The 14,769-nt window shown below is 38.6% G+C and overlaps 1 protein-coding gene across 4 annotated transcripts in view; it reads left to right on the top strand.

Moving 5' to 3' along the window:
* The window catches only part of PRKCA (protein kinase C alpha), a 190,729-nt gene that overhangs the window by 98,106 nt on the left and 77,854 nt on the right, over positions 1-14,769 (top strand). The gene's annotated exons all lie outside the window — the stretch shown is intronic.

Here is a 14,769-nt window from a genome sequence, read left to right as displayed (position 1 = left end):
AGTATGACTTACGTTCTCATACTACCGACCGAGTAGTATGGAATTGGAAAAAAACAGTTTGATATAGTTTGAATATTCCACACACTTTTTTCTACTTCCAATTTTACTGGAAAAAAACAGCTTTGGGGGAAAACGGAAAAAACCCCAGGTTTCCCCCCAATTTTTCCAGGCCTTCCCATCTCTAGTCCCTATTGAAATTCATTTTGTTAGCTTGGGCCCAATTGTCCAATCTGTTAAAGTTACTCTGAATACTGATTCTGTGTCATCTGCTAATTTGATGAGCATCCCCTCAATTCCTTCATTCAAGTCATTTATAAAGACGTTGAACAACAATGGACCCAGGACAGAACTCTGCAACACCTCACTTGTCACTTTCCCCCAGGATGACAAGGAACCATTAATGAGTACTCTTTTGGTACTCAAATCCACCTAACAGTTACCTCTTTCAAGCCACATTTTACCAGCTTCGTCGTGAGAATATCACGGGGGACTTTGTCAAAAGCCCTAATGAAATCAAGATATACTATGTCCACAGCATTCCCCTGATCCACCAAACTTGTAACTCCATCAAAAAAAGAAAGAAATGAGATTTCTCTAGCCTGATGAATTCTTCTATGTGAATTTTTAGCTCACTTTTATTTTCAGCTATTGTGTGCCTTTTTCTCTTAGGAGGGTGCTGAATTGTTCTGACATTCTAAGATCCTGTAATATCTTGTATTTATCCAATCATCTGCATTTGTTGTTGTTTTCTCTTCTTGAGAAAGTGATTCTTAGAACTCAGTTTGTGTTTCCTTGTCATTTGGATTCATTCATATTTATACTGTGTTCATTCCATATTATCCTTTGATGCCCTTGTATTCTTCTGCATGTTCTCTACCAGTGCGATACATTCCCTTCCCTGTACAGATACCATTCTACAATAACGAATTGGCTAAAAATACCATGTGGAGTGTCTCTTTTAATGTGTGGGTACTTAATAACTGAACATAATCAATATTGGACTCTGTTGCCATCCTGACGTGTTAAAATGATACCAAGGAAAGAAAGAAAAGCAAGAATTAGCCATATTGCAACAGATACAGTGGAACCTTGGTTTTCGAATGTAATCCGTTCCAGAAGTCCATTCAACCTTCAAAACGTTCAAAAACAAAGGATCAAAGGGCTGTCAGCAAGTTCAGTGGTGGAAATTGAGAAACATGCCTCGAAAGCCATTTGACTTCCAAGGCACGTTCAGAAATGGAAGCATTCACTTCCAGGTTTTCAGCGTTCAGCTTACAAAACGTTCGGCAGCTGAGACGTTTGAAAACCAATGTTTGACGGTATAGGAGGGAAATATCAACGTCAACGAAAATTAATTTATTTTTTAAACTTACCGTACTTTGTATCTGACCTTTTACTTAAAGGGGCCAGGGTGGCAAAAACTTCTGTGATTAAAAATAAAACAATTAGAAATAAATAAATGAAAATGAAAACATTTTAAAACTGTTAAAAATATAAAAAACAATTAAAGACAACAGAATATTCAAAGCAAGTTAGGGAAAAAAATAAGATTAAAGCTGACAATAAGCAGGTATACAACTTCAGCTCAAGATGTTAGAGGGGGAAAGGGCTTGTTGGCACACTTTTTATTGTTGCCTGGACTTTGTTCCTTGTAAAACCACTTCAACCTTCTCCTTCAAAGAAGGAGTTGGCATCATAAATCATGTGCCAGTAAAAGTTTGTTGATCTGTTTATGCACTCTTCTGTCCGGGTCATGAATATATTGAGAAAGAAATTGAGATAAAAGGAACAATTTGATTAGTTATGCTCCTCAACTTTATGTGAGAGGTCCTTTAGAAAGGATAAGGAAACTTTTATCATATCACTACATATCAAGCATCTGCAATAAACTGAACTCTTACAGTTGCCTTGACTGTTGAGCAAGAAAGGGGAAGCAGCTGTAAAAACAGTTCTAGGTCACTTAGGGATTTCCTTAAGAATGAAGCTTGAACCACTGCCAACAATAATCTCTTAAGATTAAAGACTAGTCAAGATAGCATCTATTTGCTTGAATTTTTTTTTCCATATTAAAAACCACTTCCTGTACTTGGCCAAACTAATTTTGGTTGGAAATTGCCTTTTGTGTTTTTATACTGTAAGCTGCTCTGTGATCCTCGGTTGAAGGGCGATGTAGAAATTTAATAAATAAATAGTAAAACTTACGTCGTTTATTCAAATAGTGAAGTGACCCTGAAATAGAAGAATGAAACCACGTGGATGAGGAGAATGGAAGAACTGTAGGCACACAAGGCTTTGCCTTCCTTTGCTTTCTGATTCCCCGATGCAGCAGCTGTTGGTGTCCAGATTTAACTTTTCACCAGTTGATAGGATATGAAAATGGAAGGGAGAAAAGATACCAGTATTTATGCTACTCATTTATCATACTCATTTCCCGTTAAACACAAGGAAGGCTCCGGTCCTCCTTTTCTTGCATGTACACCCCATTTTCTTTCTTCATCATCACCATCATTTATATTTGTATGCCACCTTTCCACAGTTAAAACAATGCCACATGATAAAATTCCCTTTAGGGATGGTGCTGGTTTGAAAATAATTATTACTGGAGATAATAGCACAATCACATCTTTCACAACAGCAGCTTCTTAATCCACATAGAAAAACTGCAAACAAAGGTTAAGCAATTTGCAGTTTGTTGTACTTATTCCTCTTCATTTTGATCTGAGGAGATTGAAGAATCCAAAGGGATGTGTGTGTGCTTTATTCTAAATTTTGCAGTTTTAATCGTTGGCCATAAGTGGCCTTATAAGAGTGACATACAGTATTGCTCACATGGAACCCTGAATTTGAGCAATCTTTTGGAACATTGAGGGTAGGAGATGACATTACCCTACAAGAGCCTTTTCATCTGATGATATTAAGGCATATTTCATAAGTGGTTTTATTACCTGAAACAAAAGCTGTTGACTTTCTAAAACGTGTTGCTCACTAGTTTTCACCTTCACAGACATTATTTACAGTAAAATGTCTTGTATTCTTACTAAGATCTGTGCCTAGTTACACTGGAATGCATTTGATAGACTGATGGTTTAAATATTTTTCAGGTTGTGACACCACTCGTAGTATAATGCTGTCTGTAAATTAAGGTTGCTAAGAATGAGAATCTGTCTAGTTGTGTTCTATTAGCTCCTTCTGAAACATTTGGGGAAATATAGCACACGCAAACCTGATTTTTTAAAGGTATATGATTACTGAATTGTACTTCAGGTTACGACTTTCCATGTTGCGTTCAGAGTCTTCATTTTCTTAATTATTTAATTCATTCATATACCATATTTTATCTAAAAATAAGATCAAACCAGTTCACAGTACAAGAGATGGAAGATAGTGGCAGACCTTCACGGATTATGTAAATTGTGAATGTGTGCAAAATTCTTAACCCAGGAGAAACCCCTCCATGTTTCAAGGTAAAGCCACCTGCTTAAGGCAGCATCAGGGAGGATGTGTATGCAAGTCCCTGAATGTTTACGTGATCACCCATATCTCCAGTACAGTGCTTCCTTGTCAGACATGGTGCCCCCATGCCAATAATTCTCAATAGCCTGCTTCACCTATAACACAAAACCATTGTTTGTTTGATCATCCAAACCCTTCCCTGCAGCTTATCTATGGTTTGTTTACTGCCAACAAAGCATGATCTGAAGCCGTGTTTTGTTGACTTACAAATTTTGATTTGTTTTTAACTATGACTTGGTGTTATGTGTGAACCAGCCACCCTTCCTTAGCAATGATTTGTTTGGCCATCCTACCCCAGATGCTTATCAAGCTGCAAAGGCATCGTGCAAGGTGGAAAACAAAACCAAGCTGTGAAAAAAAGAAGCCATGGTTGGTAGCCATGGTTGTCTGTGAGACAACTTGTGTTTTGTTAAACATAAAAAGGTAAAGGGACCCCTGACCATTTGGTCCAGTCGTGACCGACCCTGGGGTTGCGGTGCTCATCTCATTTTATTGGCCGAGGGAGCCAGCGTACAGCTTCCAGGTCATGTGGCCAGCATGCCTAAGCCACTTCTGGCGAACCAGAGCAGCACACGGAAACGCCATTTACCTTCCCGCCTATTTATCTACTTTCACTTTGACGAGCTTTCGAACTCCTAGGTTGGCAGGAGCTGGGACTGAACAACAGGAGTTCACCCCGTCGTAGGGATTCGAACCGCCGACCTTCTGATCAGCAAGTCCTAGGCTCTGTGGTTTAACCCACAGCGCCACCCGCATCCCATGTTTGTTAAACATAAACATAGTAGACCTTTAAACAATCCACTGCTTAGGGTTGGGTGCAAACCTAAACCTGGAAATGAATAAAGAACTGGACGGGCATTTCACAAGAAACTTTGTGCTAAACCAAATCCTACATTCATATCCTGGATGTAGTGTCTGCCAGCACTTGAGACCATGCTTGGTTTACTTGTCTACAGTTTCACCAAGAAGTACACATTGCCAATGAAATGTCTGCTTGAAATGCATTGATACGGGCAAACACCAGCATGCTGAAAGTCAGGCATTGGGTTCAGAGAATGTTGACCATCTAACTAAGGACAAATAGTTTATATTTTATTTTAATTTTATTAAATTTATATACCTCCCTTCATCTGAGGATCACAGGCCTGTTTGCCGTATAAAAACACAAAAATACATAACATAACAACAAAGAAAATGATAGCCCTTCCCTTCCCCTAGTATAAAAGGCTATAGATTGTTTAAATAACCAAAGGCCTAGGAGAAGAGAAATGTTTTCGCTTGGTGCCTAATGGTATGTAATGAAGGTGCCAAGCAAGCCTCCCTTGGGAGAACATTCCACAAATGGGGAGCCGCCACAGAAAAGGTCCCTTCTCATGTTGCCACCCTCTGGATGTTTATTGTTAACAACTAATTTGAAAGGGAACATGTGAGACCAGATGTGCTCAGGACAAAGTAGATGACAAAGATAAATATGAATATCAACATATACATTGAACATTTCATTGATGTCTTAATTAATGTTTGGCCTTTAGGAAATGATAACTACAGACAATTTTTAATTGCACAAACTAAATAAGGATCAAACACATATATTTTAACAAGTTCTCTTTTCTTTTCTTTGCAGAGCCAAATGTGCACATCTGGTTACCTTTTGTCAAAAATTCATCTCCATATCTTTCTAAAATATTTATTAACAAGTGCTTCACATTAAATAAATCTTGACAAAACATAATGCATGGGGGGGGGAAGGGGGCGGTTCACATTTAAATTACATGTACAGAACCATATGTTTACTTCAGCTGTGCCACCTATTTTCCAACTCTTGAGACATAGATTTTTCTAGAAATCAAGTTTAGCATTATATATGGCAAGAATTCGTGAATTAATTCTCATCCTGGCTCTGAGATGAATTTTCTCCGAACAGTGGCCTCAAAGGTCTGTTTTCCTGCAGTGGTGGAGAAGGCTTGTTACACATTTGTAACTGACAGTTCCATTTTCAGCAGACAAGTTTAGTGATTTGAAGGCAGTCATGTGAAACAGGTAGAGAAAACTTGGATACGAAGAAGTAAAACACATGTAAAGAGTGTGTTCAAGCACTTGTTATGCAGCTGCTATCTTGTTTTCTGCATTTTACTGAAGCTTTGACTTACGCAACTGCACAAGAAATGCAAAATCAGTGCAGTAGCAAGTTTTGTGGTCTGACTTTCTATGTCCTAGTTTGCATTTCATTTGCTAGTATGTAATATTCTTTGAGATAATAAATGCTAGGAGTATGGATGGATCACAGCTTTTAGTTCTGGGCTGCCCAGTTTGCTCTGAGGCAGCGTCTGCAGAGGTGTCATTTCCTTCCAATTTTCAACAGGAAATTTTTAAAAATCAATATAACATCCCCCCCTTGACATAAGTGGATGAAATTTGCAGGCATAGTAGCCCCTCCTGGAATGGATTTAGAAAAAAGTTTAAGCAAATAGGCCCAGCAGTTTTTGTGCTAGACATTTTTAACATGTGCTAATTTATATTTGTTTACTAAACCTTTTATATCCCCCACTTTTGGAACAATTGTTTCTTTTCTCTTCCAGTATGTCTACTGAACCTCCTCTATCTTCCTAAGTGGTACTTGACTTCTTTTATTTCCAAAGTTCTACCATGTAGATTGTTGAAGAATGTTGTTTTGAGAGACTTTAAAGTTCTTTTTTTTAACACCTATATAAATGTAGAGCACCATGAAAATTAATCACATTTTGCAGCCTGTGGGTGGAAGGCTTTGGAATTGATTCACCTTTCGGTTCTTTTCAGATGTAATCATTGCTAGAAGAAAGATGATTTATAGATGCTTAAGGAAATCAATGGTAGAGTTTATTTGGATTTTTTCTTCATACAGAATCCTTCTTAGTCAGCTATTCATAAATTTACTCTTGCCACTTGTATTTAAATTAATCATTTTAATAGGCAATGTTTTCTCAAGGGTCTGGGAACCAAGTTTCATTGTTATATATCCAACTACTGGCTACAGTAAACTGTCTGGAGATAGATTAGTCAGCCAAACAGCTCTTGACAACTTAGTCATACAGCCAATCTGCGTTTATGGAAAGAGAAGTTCTCGTCAATGTTCTTTTCTTTTCTCTGTTCAGAAATATGTTTGAATTGCCATATAATGCTTGTTTGAGAACTATAGGAATTTCAGAAGAGGAAGCTCGATTTAAATTCAGTCATCAGTTGAAACCATCAAACTTAGTTCATGTTTCCCCATTTTCAAATGCAAATATGTTCCTGAACAATCATGCCTACTACCTGGTTGCTATAACAAAACATCCTGGTTTGCAACTAAATACAACCTAGTAACTTAATTCAAATCCTTTGCTCATGTGGCTAATATGCATGGAAGAATTTTATCTCCTTTGCGACAAGAGGCAAATAAGGTGAGGGACGTTCTGTGTGCATGTAAGAATATTAAACAATATCAGTTCACACACTTGGAACCCAAGTTTGCTATCCTAAGCAATCTTATTTTGAAGTCAGCAGAAATGAATAATATGGGAGTAAATAAATGTATGCACGTGAATGCAGAAAGATTGGAAGTTAATTGGGCAAAATAGTGTTTTGTCACAAGGTAGAAAGCTAGCTGGGTTATAATAAATATTCACAGCTTTAGAACTACTTATATTGCAGAGTTCGTGCCACAACGAGCAAAGAGGATAGCAAAATCATCCATATATGCTCTGTTGAAAATCCTGGTAAAATACTGGATGGCATTTCCTGTCAGAAATCTGAAACCTCTCTAATCTGTAGAGTTCTTATTTTACACCAAAAGCAACCATTAACTCAATATGTTTGATGGTCACGACTCATTTTAAGTGATGATGTGTAGACATGAAATAAGTTGTATTAGATTTTGGTTTCTTTTTAAACCAGGTTGTTTTTAAGAGGAACATTTTCTTGAAATTTCAAAAATAAAAAGTTATTTAGAAATCCTACTTGGTGGTTTGTTTTTAATTACATACAACTCTTACAATACACCAGTATTGCATTGGGAAAGCACTGGTGTCCTATGGAGTATGCTGCTCAGATGGGCATGGGGAATGACTCAAGATCTGTCTCGCATAGTCTTGCCCCATAGAACCCACAGAAGAGGGATGAGGAGCCTGTGGCCCTCCAGATGTTGCTGGAGTCCAAATCTCATCATCCCCAGCCAGTATGAACAATAGTCAGGGATGATGGGAGCTGGACCATGAGTAGGACCACAGCTTCTCCATTCCTGCAATATATATCCCTTCAAATTCCCTTCTGAAGTTTCCTTAGTCAAAACTAATATTAAGCAAAGGAATAACCTTTCATTGGGAAGAATAGAAAGCCAACCACATCAACTTCCCAGACGAAAGACTGTACTTTAGTTTCAGCAGCTTAAGTACATATAAATTGTGTCATGTTGTCCGAGGGCTACACAGTTTCGGTCTTGAGCAGTGACTGGACTGGAGTGTCCAGTTTGTGTTCCTTTGTATGTTTACTTTTACTGAAGCTGATAAGTTGCCTTGTGGGCCCAGAGGGCTTTAGAGCAAAACTTGTTAATACTCTGTATTAACTCTTATCTCATATCAATACACAACAACACTATGTTTACAGGAAAAAGTGTATGCTTTCACTTAACGTACAATGAACATTTCTCTCCCTAACTATATGCTGTCACAAGACATGAGCTACATAGGACTATCTTAGTAGGTGGATTTCATTAGCTGTCTTTTTAGCTTCAGGGTTCCCAGTGTGTCCGTTTGCTGGCACTAGAAATTCAAAAGAGAAGCTTTGTATCAGCATGGGCTACCAAATGCTGTTGTGTTGTGTCAGCAGAGTTGCAAAAATAGGAGATGTTTTTAATGGTAAGACTGAAGTGTTTTCTTATTTTTCAGAAGCTAAAAAGTGTCCAGTGATATAAGGGAATGCTCTGTAGATATGCCTTACTGTTTCATGCTTTTTATTTCTTTGGGATAAATAATAGAACAATTTCAAGAACTAAGGGTATGGGGTTTCTAAGTGCCGGCTCAATAATTGACAAGAGCTCTTAACTGAGGGTGTCCCCTGGATTTTTCAAAATGCAAAGTTCTAGATTCATGCTGTCAAAATATGCTGCAAATTAGGGGCCTATATAATTGCATCTGGGTGATCAGATCACTTCCATTGGTCATTGGGATGAGCCGGCTCTGCCATTGAGCAAACTGAGGCGGCTGAAGCCCTAAGCAGCAGCCCTGCCTGTCCTGCTGCCTGCACAGAAGTGCTGCTGAAATCACCCAAAATTGCGGAAGTGGCAGGGCGGTTGGAGAAGCAGTGCCAGTGGCAACAGGCATTGTGACGGGGGCATAGCTGGCATGGCAAGGTAAGGCAGCACTTTCCATTTTGCTTCAAGCAGAGAAATGGGACATGCCACCTCTGCCATCAGGTAACATTGCATGCTGAGGTGTTTGTTTTTAGGTCAGCGAAAATATTTCTCCACATGCTTCCACCACACTTCTGAATTCACCTGATACTCATTTCGGGTGCTTCTGAGCAATCAAAAGCTTTAGAGCAGTAAGAAATGAATAACAACATATATATGGGCAGACTTGCAGTGACTGAGTTTGCAGAAAGCATTTGGAACAAATTCAAAGTTTGCCTGTGTTTTGACCAAACAGGTGGAGTCAACTAGGGGAAAGATCAAGAATGTACAGCAGTTGGGTTCAATAATAAGTTAATGTTTAAAAAAAAAATATCCACCCAAGGAGACTCACATGGCACCCTCATTACATATCTTAAGGCATCAGGTGAAGATGTTTCTCTACAGCCAGGCCCTTGGCTGATTAACAATCTATCGCCTTTTAAATGTGTTTGTAGGAGGGGGGATTATTGGTTTGTTTTTGTCTTATTGTGTATTTTGTGTTCTCATTTTGCATTTTTATGTTGTGAAGTTCCCTGTGATCTGCCCTGTTTGTTTAAAAAACAACAACAGTGTGGGAAATTAATACTTCCATAAGAACTGGGTAGATTGCCATCCATTACCATCAAGTGGCAGAAGGGACGATTTGCTCTTAAAGAGTGTGACAACACATTCCTGCTTTATTTAGGATCAAACCCCAATGTGGGATTGATCTTTTGGATGAACTTAAGCCACTTTGGGGTGCAGCGACTGAGCTGCAAAATGATTGACTCACATGGAAAGCAGCAATACAAGAAACATGTTGTTTCTTTTAATGTGAAATAAATGTTACTAGATAATCTGATGTTCTGGCTCAGTAAATGGCTTATTCGGTTTAAGCTACATTGTGATTTTTTCATGTACTCTGAGCAATATTTTTTATGATACTATCTAAGTGTTCAGTTAAGTGAAGGAACTTCACTGTTTTCTTATTTGCTTCTAGTGGTGAGAAAGAATAACCAGGAGGAAGCTAATTTCTCCTGAGAGCACTGGAAACTATGTCGTTTTTGGCTGCTAATTTCATAAATATTTACTCTGTGTTTTAAGATCTGTGTCTCTCAGTTGTATGGCCTGGATGAAAGGTTCTTGTCCGTTATTTTCTTTACATCCTGAAACAGAACTTATGGTCAGAATATATGTTCTTTAGATGCAACTATGTCACAGATTTACAAAAGATACCATGATGGTATATATAACCTATTAAATCACAGAAGAATGTTTGTAGTTTTCAGTTCAGAAAATGAATGGTTTCCTTACAGACACTCTCCCCCTTCCACCTCCCCTTAAAGAGTGTTTAGTATATTGAAGACTTGAATGCTGCCCCATGCTGGCTTGCCAAAGAATTATTTTGTTTCTTAGTAAAGGTCATTCTGCATTTTTAAAATACCACAGACTCTTACAGTTGGTCAAGTACTGCAAATTCCACTTACGCTTATGGATTAGTTGTATTTGTTCCTTTTCATGGAGCCTTACGTAAGGTTCACCAGACGACAAAGTAATCTTTTGACCTGCATATTACGATTTTGGATTTTGTGCCTCCAGCAGGGCATTTAGGGATGCCTCTGGAAATGAAAATGATCAACAAGGCTCACAAATCTAATGTTTTGTATTCAGAACAATAATGAATTTTGCAGTTGCCCATTAAAATATCCAATTGCCCATTAAATACCCAATTGCTCATTAAAATACCAGCCCATTAGTTCATGTGGTTTATAAACCAAAAGTATTCTAGAGGGTGGTTTCCATGTGAGGGGGGGGGAATAATATGGGTCCACTATGAGGAAACAGCTGCCACGATGCTCTGTGGGTAATATAAATGGGAACTATTCCAGAGGGTGTCACATGCATTGGAATGAAAAGCTCCACAAGACTAAATTGTCTACAGTAAGAATGTGTAGTCTTTGGATCCTAATTGAAAACTTATTTCACGATCACCATTCACTGTGATCTATCTCAGTGGAGATCAAAACGACTGAGAAACAGCTAGTTCCAGAGAATGTGAATTGCTACATAAAAATGCTGTTTGTTGCTGTTCTTCTTTTTCTAAGTTCATGAGTTCTGCCTTGAGTACATGATAACTTAGTTACAGCTTTAAATTGCCTATTAGAGCAGAAGTTGCACTGGTTCTCTCTGTGCCTTAAGGTCACAAGTTTTCACATTGAAACTTGGCAGATGTAAAATTGGGTAGTACTTTTATATGTCCATGTGGAGAAAGGAGTTTTTAAAATGTGTTTAGTAGAACTGGGTTTGGTTTGTAAAATTTCGCTTCAGATTGGCTTACTTGGGTAAAAATTCTTGATCACTTATTGGATGAAGAAAGTGGTCTGATGAGGGGGAGGGTTTTGTGCCACTAAAAGCTGATTGGCTGAAGGATAGGCTGGCTGAAACATAAACAGGCCTATTCTACTGCTGTTCGGAGGAAAGAGAGGCTCAGAGCTGAAAAAAGAGGCAATAACGAAAAAGACAGTGAGACTGGCTGAGGCAGAAGTCTGAAGTATTGAGCTGAAGCAGAAGCAGGTGGATGACAGGCAAGGGACTATCCAGGCTACAGAAAACTAGAATCAGTCTGCCTCAAAATAGCTGAATCACTGGCTTAAGCCAAAGATTGACCCTGAGGTCACATAAGTGATTTGCATAGTGAGGAGAATTCAGCAAGGAGCTTCTGGAGCTGACCAGAGTGAGAACTGCCTGCAAACCTAGCTCAAGGTTCACCAACTAAAATTCACAGGACCTAGTGGCAGGATTGACTGGAAAATAGAGATTAAGGGTATTGGCTTATAAGTTAAACAGGGTTAGGAACGGCACTTTAATTATAAAAGTGTGCTTGGCTGGTTTTGCTAAACTAGCACATCTAAACTAGCACAGCGAACATGTTATAGATAAAGGCCTGTTTAATTGTAAATAAATGGTGGTAGTGGTTAGAAGGTTTTGAATATATGTACAGGGAGTGAGAGCAAAGCAGGAACCCCTGCACACACACTGGTGAAAGAAGAGAGTATAAATAGAAAGTGAACTCCTCATATATAAATTATCAAGAAAAGGTGGGACTCCCCATAGTCCAGTTTTTCAAACTGGAGAAAGTTGTGGTGTGTTCAGCCACAGCAATCCCACCATGGCCAAAATAACCCACTTGGAAACAGAACAAGTTATACAAAGTGAGCAATTGTATAAGGCCATAGTATCTTGGCACATGATTTGTGTTTGTGTGTATGTATAAATGCAAAGTGTTTGTTTGTAAAGTGGTGTGAGCAGCCCTAATCCACAACAATGTATACTAACAAAACTGATCTCAGTATTCAGTTTCCAGAGAAATCAGGATTACATTGCATATACAACTAAAGATAGGCTCTTCTTGTTAGAGCATGCAATGTAAATCTTAACCAGAGGCCTTGATGATAATATGCTCCGTGGAGAGGGCAGAATTGTTTTTGCATTCTGGTTTTTTATTAAATGCTCTTCTGCCCTATCTATACATTAAAGGCAGTTATAAACTGTCCAAATGGTAGTATGGCAAGGAAACAAAGAAGTCGGTAGTTGACAAACTGATGTGAAACAGAAGTGGAAAAATTAAGTGAGGAGGGAAGTAATGAAGAAATGTCAAGCTATTAGAAAGGAGCGGGACAGGGTTTCCCAAACTTGGGTCTCCTGCTGTTTCTGGGCTACAGTTCCCATCATCTCTGACCGCTGGTCCTGATAGCTAGGGATGATGGGAGTTGTAGTCCAAAAACAGCTGGAGACCTAAGTTTGGGAAACTCTGGACCTGGACATAGGAAATAAGGCAGCAAACCAAACAACAAAGGGAATGACAAGGAATAACTTGAATTAAAAAGTTGATGATCATGCGTGGCAGACCAGACTGTAAAGATAGCCTACAAATATTTGTTATGAGGAGCAAATGTGGCCTGTGATTCAGGGATTTAAGAGGTGCAGGGAAGCAAAATGGTCTGTAGCGAAAGAAAATGGGTTTAGGGGAGTGCTATTTGAGGTTGAAGGGACGCGGGTGGTGCTGTGGTGTAAACCGCAGAGCCTAGGACTTGCTGATCAGAATGTCGGCTGTTCGAATCCCCGCGATGAGATGAGCTCCCATTGCTCGGTCCCTGCTCCTGCCAACCTAGCAGTTCAAAAGCACATCAAAGTGCAAGTAGATAAATAGGTACCGTTCTGGTGGGAAGGTAAACAGCGTTTCTGTGTGCTGTTCTGGTTTGCCAGAAGTGGCTTAGTCATGCTGGCCACATGACCCGGAAGCTGTATGCTGGCTCCCTCGGCCAATAAAGCGAGATGAGCGTCACAACCCCAGAGTCGGTCATGACTGGACCTAATGGTCTGTGGCCCCTTTACCTTTACCTTTATTTGAGGTTGAGATTTGACCTTCCCCAGGAGACAAAGCAAGCAAAAACATTTTAAAGAGAAGACGGTACATGAGAGAAGGTGGGTGGGGTGAAAGAGGAGAAGAAAAAGTTAGAGTAGGCAGAAGAGGAAAATAATTAGTTAAATGTGGTATGTGGACATGCAGTTGGGTTTCGTAAATATTCTTGAACACTGCAAAATCTTATATAATAGATGAGAAAAGGGGCAGGCAGTGAGGAGAATTGATATGATAGCAATTTACTATATAGTCTATAATGTTATTAAATGAATGTTAATAATTACACCTGCAAAGAAAGAAAAATGTGTGTGGCTGTTACTGAATTCATCACTGTTGCCTCTGCATTTTCAGTTTTAAATGAGTAAGTGCTAAGAAACTGCTGACGCATAGGGCCTATCGCTGTTTCTCAAGCCAAGATAAAGCTTGTGTTTTGACCATAAGGATTTTCTTTCTTTCTCTCAAGATGACTAATGAATCCAGACTCCGAGTTTGGATGGCTTAACAGCTGGAAAGCTTCATAGGTTTGAGGGTGTTTAGAAATCATTTTAAAAGCACCATTGTATTGCATTTTTATTTGTAAAACAAAGTTATGAAAGGGAGAAAACCTGGATTAATATGCTTGCCACATTTCAATCTTCTTATGATATTTGATCTTAAAACATTTATGTTCCCCTCTTGGCCTGGATTTACCCAGAACAGTAAGTTGACTCCTCACAAGATTCCTTGTTTATGTGTTGCCTCTAATTAAGTTGCAGTTCCTTCATTAAAAACAGTGTACAAAATATAGTTAGTTTAGTAAATACTGAGTGCATTCCAAATTTAACAGCCCATATTGTAATTAGGAAATGAGAAACCCCTGTGGGTGCCGGCACATAGCTCTTTCTGTGCTTGCCAGCTAAATCAGTGCTATTATAAACAACAAGAACATTAATAGCAGGCAGCAATCAAACCCAGGAGGCTCAGAGATTATCTTGCTTTTTATGTTACAAGCAATAGCATTCATTAATGTAAAATATGAACTTAAAATTACAGCATGAAGCAGATGTTCTCTCCTAACTAGTATGTGCATCTCAAAATGCGTTTTGTCAGTGAAAAATGATTTACCAAATGCTAGGTGAGCTGCTTTTCTGTGTTGATACTGTTAATTTATTTCATTTATTAATCTGTTAAGCATCTCGGAGTGATTTCACAATATAATAAAACATGTATAAAACAATTAATTTAAATTGCATATATAATTTTTAATTGAATGGTTTACATAACAAAATCAGTAATTATGTTCTTCAAATGGGGGTGTCTTGCAGATACCATATGACTTTTCAGACTGGTCACAACCTCTAAAGGGCTTTGTACAGCAGGAATTAGCACCCAACAGTGCTGTTTAATAATACTGTATAGGAAATTGCATAGCATAATGGTTATATTGTAGCTGTACTTTATAGGTTAAAGT

This window comes from Podarcis liolepis, assembly GCF_965112155.1.
Source record: "Podarcis liolepis genome assembly, chromosome: 2".
NCBI lineage: Eukaryota > Metazoa > Chordata > Lepidosauria > Squamata > Lacertidae > Podarcis > Podarcis liolepis.
Note: the sequence above shows the minus strand (reverse complement) of the source record. Positions and strands in the feature narration are given on the sequence as shown.